Source organism: Aegilops tauschii, chromosome 6, assembly GCF_002575655.3.
Source record: "Aegilops tauschii subsp. strangulata cultivar AL8/78 chromosome 6, Aet v6.0, whole genome shotgun sequence".
NCBI lineage: Eukaryota > Viridiplantae > Streptophyta > Magnoliopsida > Poales > Poaceae > Aegilops > Aegilops tauschii.
In genome coordinates, this window is record NC_053040.3 from 301,000,982 (window position 1) to 301,012,040 (window position 11,059).

Consider the following 11,059-nt stretch of genomic DNA (forward strand, 5'->3'; position numbering starts at 1 on the left):
TAAAGATAATAAGATAAATATTTTTGGTATTTTTGTGTTATAGATAAAGATTGCAAAATAAATAGTAAACTAGAATTGTAGATTGGAAACTTATATGATGTAAAGTAGACCCGGGGGCCATAGGTTTCACTAGTGGCTTCTCTCAAGATAGCATGTATTACGGTGGGTAAACAAATTACTGCCGAGCAATTGATAGAATAGCGCATAGTCATGATGATATCTATGGCAATGATCATGAATATAGGCATCACGTCCGTGTCAAGTAGACCAAAACGATTCTGCATCTACTACTATTACTCCACACATCGACCGCTATCCAGCATGCATCTAGAGTATTAAGTTCATAAGAACGGAGTAACGCATTAGGCAAGATGACATGATGTAGAGGGATAAACTCAAGCAATATGATATAAACCCCATCTTTTTATCCTCGATGGCAACAATACAATACGTGCCTTGCTGCCCCTGCTGTCACTGGGAAAGGACACCGCAAGATTGAACCCAAAGCTAAGCACTTCTCCCATTGCAAGAAAGATCAATCTAGTAGGCCAAACTAAACCAATAATTCGAAGAGACTTGCAAAGATATCAAATCATGCATATAAGAATTCAGAGAAGAATCAAATAATATTCATAGATAATCAAGTTCATAAACCCACAATTTATCGGATCTCGGCAAACACACCGCAAAAAGAGTTACATCGAATAGATCTCCAAGAAGATCGAGGAGAACTTTGTATTGAGATCCAAAGAGAGAGAAGAAGCCATCTAGCTAATAACTATGGACCCGAAGGTCTGTGGTAAACTACTCACACATCATCGGAGAGGCTATGGTGTTGATGTAGAAGCCCTTCGTGATCGAATCCCCCTCCGGCATATCGCCGGAAAAGGCCTCAAGATGGGATCTCACGGGTACAGAAGGTTGCGGCGGTGGAAAAGGTGTTTTGTGGCTCTCCCCGAAGGTTTCAGGGTATAAGAGTATATATAGGCGAAAGAAGTAGGTCGGTGGAGCCAAGAGGGGCCCACGAGGGTGGGGGCGCGCCTACCCCCCTGGGCGCGCCCTCCTACCTCGTGGCCACCTTGTTGCTTCCTTGACGTCCACTCCAAGTCTCCTGGATTGCGTTTGTTCCAAAAACGATCCTCGCGAAGGTCTCATTCCGTTTGGATTCCGTTTGATATTCCTTTTCTGCGAAACACTGAAATAGGCAAAAAAAACAGCAATTTTCACTGGGCTTTCAGTTAATAGGTTAGTCCCAAAAAATAATATAAAAAGGTATATTAAAGCCCATTAAACATCCAGAATAGTTAATATAATAGCATGGAACAGTCAAAAATTATAGATACGTTGAGACGTATCATTCCTCCGCAAGGACAAGCCCTTAGCCGAATCGTAAGTGAACAAGGGTGTCCTAAACACATCACGTTCCTTTCCGGTTACAAGGGTAACATCTAAGATATATGTTTGCAGTCTGGCACGCAGTCTTCCTCAACAGTCCTCCTCCCCGGGGGATCTTCTTCCGGAGATGATGGAAAGCGAGACGCCTCCACAGACCTCCTCGCCCAATAGGGCGGCCGACTTCGAGGTGTCGTCCCGGAGGATCTCTCCCGATCAACAAGTGGTGCGAGGGACAATGAAGACCACACCCGAAGGTGATACTTCGGTAGTCCAGGGTCCGGGGCGTGCGGCCCCTTCGGGGACCAACAATAAAGGCCCCGGACTATCCGGTTTACAGCCGGAGACGACTCTAGGGTCGAGTAAACATATCCCTTCGAAGGGAGTCTGTACTCCCGCAGCCGCTTCCAGGAATCCGGAGGCGCCGGATACATTGATGGACATGTTGCAACATGCGTCCATCCCAGAGGAACATCTTACCTTAATGGGTACGGTAGTTGAGAGGATTCTGTCCGCGAGAAGCGGATTGAATGAAGCCTTCACGGGCCTGCTAAGAGGCTTCGAGGTATGCAATGTAATATCTTCAATTGCACTCTATGTGCAAAATGCACCTGTGTATAGATAGTAGCCCCTGAGACTCTGGTTGGCGTCCAAAGGGAGGTGATCAGAGGATCAAAAAAGATATGCCCAGGAAATAATCTAATTAATTGGAACACAGGCTATTACATCCATGGCGACTGCCCATGCTACAGAGGTTGCAGGTCTGAAGCAGAAACTTGATGTGGCGGATGACGACGTCACGCTTATTAGCAGGCAGCTCAACGAGGCGCAAGGTATGTTTTGGGGCAGTCAGTATATGTATGTATAATAATATGAGCACGACGCTAAGAATTATATACTAAGATATGCATAACTGTAGATAGTGCTCCCGCGGTTGAGACCCTTCAGGCTGAGCTCGCCCGGGCCAAGGAGCAAGCCAGGATGAGTAGTGCGGCTGCCAAGAAGGCAGCTGCTGAGTTAAAGGCCGAACAGGCTAGTCGGCGCCAGTGCGAGGAGAGAATATCTACCATGGCGCGTGAGCTAAAGGATGCCACTGTCCGATGCGAATTCCTCGTGAAGGATAACAAAGCCAAAATGGCTGATCTCAACAAGGCCTTACAAGAGGCGAGAGAAGCACGGTCCGAGTCTAGAGCGGCTCGGGAGGAGATCCGGCAAGCTGGGGAGATAGCGGCCGGTAAGCCCTTCTTATTACAGACTAAATTCGGCGATATGAAGTATGCCCCGCTTAATCAAATGTGGAGTTCTCCAGACGCATTCTTGGACTTGCCGAAGAGTGTCTCCGATGCGGCGCAGTTTTTCCAAGCGCAAGAAGGACATGCAACGGAGAAGCTTTTCTGGTCGCAATTCAGCATGCCAAAGCGTCCGCTGTTGCTGAACAAATAGATGGCCCAGTGGGCCGTGCTCCACAAGATATCCGGATCTGCCATGAAGGACGTCGTGGTCCGGCTATGGCCGACTGAGCCAATTCCGAATAGTTATTTCAGTTTGGTGCAACGACTTGTTGATGCGGTGCCGCGTATCGACGTCGTTAAGCGGTCAACGTGCATTGAAGGTGCACGGATGGCCTTTGCCCGCGTCAAGACGTACTGGGTGAAGATGAAGGCCACCGATATTGCAGCAAAGAGTCCACCCGGGGGCAAGGACCATCACACGCCAGAGCATTATTTTGAGGAGGATATGATATTCGAGTGATTGTACCGAAATTGTAAAAACAATATTATGATATACTATAGGCTATGCTTTTTGCCTGAAAGTTTTGGTTCCTCCTGTGCGGCTGTTTTTTGTATAATCTGAAAGTTTACCAGTCGTCGGCTTCGGTCCCCTCGCATATAATACGGGGGTGTTCAGAAAAGCACTTGATCACTCTTGACCCAACGTCTTGGTCCGTGAAGGAGGTGTCAATGCAGCGAACTAGGCAATCGGACTATAGGGCTTTAACACTTTCACTTAGCCATAGGAGTTTGACGGTGGGTCTATGATATAGCCCCTGGTATGTACGCGGTTATCCGAATACGGTGCGTTACATAGGTGACCAGAAGAACGGTCCTTTGTGCAACACGGAAAGAATGGCGAAAGATTCTGATAAGTCATCGAGTGGTGGACCAGATCTCGCCGCATCATGACAGTCAGTTTTCGGCTTTCTCTACTGAGGTGCTTGACCAGATGAACCAGAAACACAATCGCAGTAGTTCTCCCTTTACTACCTGATAACCCACAAGTATAGGGGATCAATTGTAGCCTCTTTCGATAAGTAAGAGTGTCGAACCAAACGAGGAGCTAAAGGTAGAAAAAATATATTCTCTCAAGTTCTATGGACCACCGATACAACTCTACGCACGCTTAACGTTCACTTTACCTAAAACAAGTATGAAACTAAAAGTACTTTGTAGGTGTTGTTGGATAGGTTTGCAAGAATATAAAGAGCACGCAAATAAAAACTAGGGGCTGTTTAGGTAAAGAACACAATAAAGTTAGTATAACGAGTGTGGAAAAGTGGTGGTAGGAGTTGCGAAATTGTCCCTAAGCAATTGACTACTTTACTAGACCGATAACAAGTTTTATGTGGGAGAGGCCACTGCTAGCATGTCATCCCTGACTTGGAAGTCTACGCACTTATGATTGGAACTATTAGCAAGCATCCGCAACTACTAACGTTCATTAAGGTAAAACCCAATCATAGCATTAAGATATATTGGCCCCCCTTCAACCCCGTACGCATCAATTTCTATGCTAGGTTGAAGCTTCTGTCACTCTTACCCTCCAATACATAGTCCTATCAACATACAACTAACCCTATGGTGTGATCCACGCGCGTGCTCATATGATGGGCACCAAAGGACAGCAACATAACCACAAGCAAATTAAACCAATCATAGCAATTCACCAATTACCGATAGGACAACGAAAATCTACTCAGACATCATAGGATGGCAACACATCATTGGATAATAATATAAAGCATAAAGCACCATGTTCAAGTAGAGGGTACGGTGGGTTGCGGGAGAGTGGATAGATAGATGGGGGAAGGTGATGAAGATGTTGGTGAAGATGACAGAGGTGTTGGTGTAGATCGCCGTCACACGATGATGGTCCCGGCGGTGTTCCGGCGCCACCGAGAGAGAGGGGGAGAGAGCCCCCCTTCTTCTTCTTATTCCTTGACCTTCTCCCTAGATGGGAGAAGGGTTTCCCCTCTGGTCCTTGGCTTCCATGGCATGGGAGGGGCGAGAGCCCCTCCGAGATTGGATCTGTCTCTCTGTCTCTCTCTGTTTCTGCGTTCCTGATTCTGCCCTTTCACCGTTTCTTATATTCCCAGAGATCCGTAACTCCGATTGGGCTGAAATTTGGACACGATTTTTATTCAGATATTGGATTTCTTGCGGCGAAAGAAGGGCACCAACCGCCTTACAGAGTGGCCACGAGGGCCCAGGGCACGACCCTCACCCTCGTGGGCCCCTCGGGCATCGTCTCGCGTTGATTCCACTTCCCAAAATTCACATATATTCCAAAAAAAATCTCCGTCAGTTTTTATCCTGTTTGGACTCCGTTTGATATGGATTTTCTGCGAAACAAAAAACATGCAACAAACAGGAACTGACACTAGGCACTGGATCAATATGTTAGTCCCAAAAATAGTATAAAAAGTTGCCAAAAGTATGTAAAAGTTGTAGAGTATTGGCATGGAACAATGAAAAATTATAGATACGACGGAGACGTATCACTACCTTAGCCGATAGGACGGAACGTAAGGTAGTAAGCACAGGAGCCGGGCAACCCAACTATTGACCAAAGACATGATTCGGAGCTGATGCATATAAGGCCAAACTCGTGACGCCGAAGTGTGCTATAAAGCTGTTCGGACTTGTCGGCAACTCATATGTTACCATATCGAGCCCCTAGCGATTTGTGCCGAGGTGCGTGCGTGAAACAACCGAAGAAGCAAATTTTAGTTCTTAGAAAAGTGCGAATACTGAATATGGACTATGTTCACTGGAATCTGATTGACACGTAAACGCAATCTTGCAGATTATAACGCCACTACCCGGGATATTTAACATGCCGGGGGTTGAAGGCTGAGGAAAAAGGCACTTTACAGGTTTGAAATAAAGAGTGCGGTCTACAAAAAATCATTTGGACCTCCTGTCGCACGTCTGCGCTGCCTTGCCTCGGCGAAAGGACTCCTTGGCAGGGATAGCCTTTGGTTATCTATACGAAGCCGAACTCAGAAAGAGTCCGTAAGATGACCAGGCTTTGAGTCATCTGTGGTGAAGATAAAAAATAGTTAGAAAAAGGGAAAAAGGCTATGGGAGTGCAGACCGCATTGTAGGCCTGTTCGTATTGTGCCTCCGCCGATAACCAAGGCATTTTAAGTGCATAATTATGTATGCGCGGTATTGCGGCTATATGAGGCGAATGACGGAGGCCGAACTGCTAATCCAGCTCTGAGATTGATCGGTCCTGTTTAATAGAGACCGGCGGCTTGATGGCCGATGAGATACGCGGCTTGATGAGGCCGCTTTGTACTTTGGCTGCAGTAGCCGTAGTATGGTCTTCTGTACGGAGGGAGCGTTCCATATTTCCGTTTATCGTGATGACGCCACGTGGACTGGGCATCTTAAGCTTTAGATAGGCGTAGTGTGGGACCGCATTAAAACAAGCAAAGCGGTACGCCTGAGCAGTGCATGGTAGCTACTGCGGAACGGGACAATATCGAAGGTCAAGCCTTCGCTTCGAAAGTTGTTCGGCGAGCCGAAAACGACTTCCAATGTGATTGAGCCCGTGCAGTGAGCTTCTATGTCGGGTACTGCTCCCTTGAAGGTAGTTGTGGTGGGCTTGATTCTTGAAGGATCAATGCCCATTTTGCGGACAATGTCTTGGTAGAGTAGATTAAGGCTACTGCCGCCGTCCATAAGGACTTTCGTGAGATGGAACCCATCAATAATTGGGTCAAGGACCAGAGCTGCCGAACCTTCATGACGGATACTGGCTGGGTTGTCCTTGCGATCAAGAGTGATCGGGCAGGCTGCCCATTGGCTAAATTTTGGGGCGACCGGCTCTATGGAGTAGGCGCCCCGTAGTGCGCGTTTACGCTCCCCTGTAGGGATGTGTGTCACATATACCATGTTTACTGTTTTTACTTCAGGGAGAAATCGCTTCTGACCCCCGGTGTTCGGTTGGCGAGTCTCTTCGTCATCGCTGTCACTGGGTGGCCCCTTCCCCTTGTGTTCGGCATTAAGCTTGCGGGCTTATTTAAAGACCCAACAGCTTCTGTTGGTATGATTGGCTGGTTTATCGGGGGTGCCATGAATCTGGCAGGGCCGATCCAGTATCTTGTCTAAATCGGATGGTCTGTCTCTGTTTGCCTTGAATGGCTTTTTCCGTTGACCGGGTTTGGAGCCGCTGGATCCGGCGTTGACCGCCGTGTCTTGTGTTCCTTCATTATTATTTTGATATTTTTGTTTATTGCGTCGTGGCATGCCGCTGCCGTCTCGAACTTCGGAAGTGCCCGGATCACTGGTGCTGTTGCTTCTACGGGCGAGTCAGCTGTCTTCTCCCGCGCAAAAGCGGGTCATCAGAGCGGTAAGGGCTGCCATGGATTTTGGTTTTTCTTGATCGAGGTGGCGGGCAAGCCACTCATCTCGGACGCTATGTTTAAAGGCCGCGAGGGCTTCGGCGTCCGGACAATCGACAATTTGGTTCTTTTTAATTAAGAACCTAGTCCAGAGCTTCCTGGCTGACTCCCCGGGCTGCTGGATAATGTGACTTAGGTCATCGGCATCCGGGGGCCGGGCATATGTACCTTGGAAGTTATTGCGGAAGGCGTCCTCCAAGTCTTCTGAGCTTCCAATTGAGTTCTCTGGGAGGCTGTTTAGCCAGTGCCGCGCTGGTCCCTTTAGTTTTAGTGGGAGGTATTTGATGGCGTGAAGATCATCACCGCGGGCCATATGAATATGGAGAAGAAAATCCTCAATCCATACCGCGGGGTCTGTTGTCCCATCATATGATTCGATGTTCACGGGTTTAAACCCTTCTGGGAATTCGTGTTCCATTACTTCATCAGTGAAGCAGAGGGGGTGTGCGGCGCCTCTATATCGGGCCAAGTCGCGACGTAGCTCGGATGGAGTCCGTCTGCGGTTTTCGGCCCGGGCGTGGTTATGTTTCTCACGTCCGGCTAGATGGCCGCTGTCGCGCGTCGGGGCACGCCCCCGCGATCCGTAGATCGATCTGGTCTGACCTGCTCTATTGTCCAGGTCCTGCTGCAGGTCATATGTATAACCCTGGGCTGTTATGTCCCTGCCTTTAGGGCGGGGTAGTATGGGCTGGTGTTCGGCTTGAGTTGCCGCTTTGTCCTGGCCACGTGGTGGTCGGTCAGCCGCATTATGCGCTGATGGTACGGGCTCCAGCGCCTCGTCATCGAATTGAGGTAACAATTTGCACTTCGGGTAGCTTTTGGTTGGGCGCTCGAGGCCGTATTCCTCGGCTGCCAGGACATTAGTCCACCTGTCATTGAGCAGATCTTGATCAGCTTGAAGTTGCTGCTGCTTCTTTTTCAGGTTCCTTGCAGTGGCGATTAGCCAGCGCTTAAAGCGCTCCTGCTCGAGAGGTTCCTCAGGTACGATGAAGTCTTCATCACCGAGGCTCACCTCATCCTCGGAGAGTAGGAGATAATTACTGTCCTTCGAGTCTTCGTTTATGGTCTGTTCATCAGGGCTAACTTTCCCATCTTCCTGATCACCTTGTTTGGAAGTTGGCTCGACGGGGTCTTCTCTGTCTTCGGCATCATCCTGAGTGTTGTTGTCTCCTGTGCCGGTATTGCTATTTTTTCCACGGCGTGATTTAGAGCGGCGCCGCTGACGTCGGCGCTTTGGCTGTATCTCAGGAGGTTTATCCTCGACTGGATCTTCCTTGTCATCGCCGCTATTCTCTTTGGGTGTATCCACCATGTACACGTCATACGAAGAGGTGGCCGTCCAGCGTCCGGTCAACGGCGGGTTTTGGGCCTGCTCTTCTCCGGCATCGTCGTCCATACCGTCGATGTCTTCGGAGCCATAATGGAGCATGTCGGTTAAGTCCTCGACAGTGGCTATAAAGTGGGTGGTGGGTGGGACGTAAAATTCCCTGCTCTCTGGCCCTAGTCTGGGCTGGGCGTAGTTCGAACGTTGCTCCTCTGTAATGACAAGGGATCGCATTAAGTCCAGAGCCTCGCTTAAAGGCGAGGTTTGGCCTGAGAGAAGAGAGCCCGTGGAGTGCGGAGAGAGGGAGACTCTTTGGCCGAACTCACACGATGTTGACTCCGAGGATTCGGAGCCAGTGTCCGGAGAAGGGTCCGTCTTCATGATGGTTGCCAGCGACACTACTTCCCCCGGCTCTCCCACAATGGGCCTAGTGTCCGCAGATAGTCCGGCGAGCTCAGGGAGCCCGTCTTCGGACCTGGCGATACGCTCCGGATCTAAGGCCAGGGCGGAGGTTGGGGGCACGAATGCTTGGAAGATCAAGTCTCCTTGGATATCAGCGACATAGTCCAGATTTCCAAAACTAATCTGGTGACCTGGGGCGTAGCTGTCGATCTGCTCTAGATGGCCAAGCGAGTTGGCCCGCAGTGCGAAGCCGCCGAACACAGAGATCTGTCCGGGGAGGAAAACCTCCCCCAGGGCAGCATTGTTGTAGATGATTGATGGAGCCATCGAACCTTCTGGTGACGACGCAGCGGAACTCTCAATGAAAGTACCAATGTCAGTGTCAAAACCGGCGAATCTCGGTTAGGGGGTCCCGAACTGTGCGTCTAAGGTCGATGGTAACAGGAGACAGGGGACATGATGTTTACCCAGGTTTGGGCCCTCTCTATGGAGGTAATACCCTACTTCTTGCTTGATTGATCTTGATGAATATGAGTATTACAAGAGTTGATCTACCACGAGATTGTGATGGCTAAACCCTAGAAGTCTAACCTGTATAATTATGATTGCCTCTATGGACTAAACCCTCCGGTTTATATAAACACCGGAGGGGACTAGGGTTGTACAAAGTCGGTTACAGAGAAAGGAATCTTCATATCCGAACGCCAAGCTTGCCATCCACGCCAAGGAGAGTCCCATCCGGACACAGGAGAGAGTCTTCTGTCTTGTATCTTCACGGCCCATCAGTCCGGCACATGTCCAACAGGCCGGATGCCCGAGGACCCCTTAATCCAGGACTCCCTCAGTGAGTGTATATTTATAAGGAAAGGGACAGCACATCATAATTACGCAGGTGCCCTTAGCGGTTCACATCCTAAGGACACGTGGCATGCATGCAACTTATTGAAAGTTGTTCCATATTCCCACGCACGCCTGGATTGCCGGGTGGTCGTTCCGGCTTCTCCAGTATTCAGGTAATAAGGATATAGCATTAAAAACGGATTTCAATTTTTGTCTCTTTGTCTTCTGCTGACAAGGATGCAGATAAGACAATCGACAGTTTCAATAGAATGCATATGATTTGGATAGATAGAATTTGAGGTAGAAGCACAGAAGGGGTTAGGGTTCGATCACATTCACTTAGATCAAAAATTCAAGTATGAAGACATAGCTATAAGTGAATGCTGTAGAGGACAGAACACGAATATATGTATATATCAGCATAAGATCAACTCAACATTGTGAAGATAAACGTGATGTCAAATCAATGTTGAAGACAAACCAAATGCGAAGACTTTGCAATTGTGACGCCAATTGAAACACTTCAAACAAGAATTTGGTGGTGGCGTTACCCACCGTATAGGAAGTATTAGACCCAGACACGGCACACAATTATCGTGGCACTCCGAAGTCAAATTCTGCGTTAATGTACTCACACTTAGAGTGTATGTCTTCATTAATTGAAGATATATGTTACTTCGTGTGTTACACATCTAAGTCATCAATATGCATAAGCGTTAGGATGTGTGTCCAATTACAGGACATTCGAGGATTCTAAGATATTTAGGTCACACCGCAACTTGCAAAACCTTTTCTTGTCCAAGGGCTTTGTGAAGATATCTACCAATTTCTCTTCAGTGTTGACGTGAATGATATCAATATCTTCATGACATGATCTCTGATAAAGTGATGATGGATCTGAATGTGCTTTGTCTTCGAGTGCTGGACTAGGTTGTTGGCAATCTTGATGGCCCTTTCATTGTCACAGTAGAGTGGCACTTGCTTCAGGTGAATGCCATAGTCCTTGAGAGCTTGCTTCATCCATAGAAGCTGAGCGCAGCAGGATCCAGCAGCAATGTATTCAAATTCAGCAGTGGAGAGAGATACACAGTTCTGCTTCTTTGAAGACCAACAGACAAGAGATCGCCCAAGAAAATGACATGTGCCTGATGTGGACTTGCGATCAACCTTGTCACCAGCATAGTCAGCATTAGAGAATCCAACTAGATCAAACTCTGAGCCCTTTGGATACCATAATCCTAGTGTTGGGGTGTAAGCCAAATATCGAAGAATTCGCTTCACTGCTAAGTGATGCGATTCCTTTGGTGCCGCTTGGAATCAGGCACACATGCAATTGCTAAGCATTATATCTGGACTAGATGCACATAAATAGAGTAAAGAACCAATCATGGAGCGGTATACCTTTTGATTGA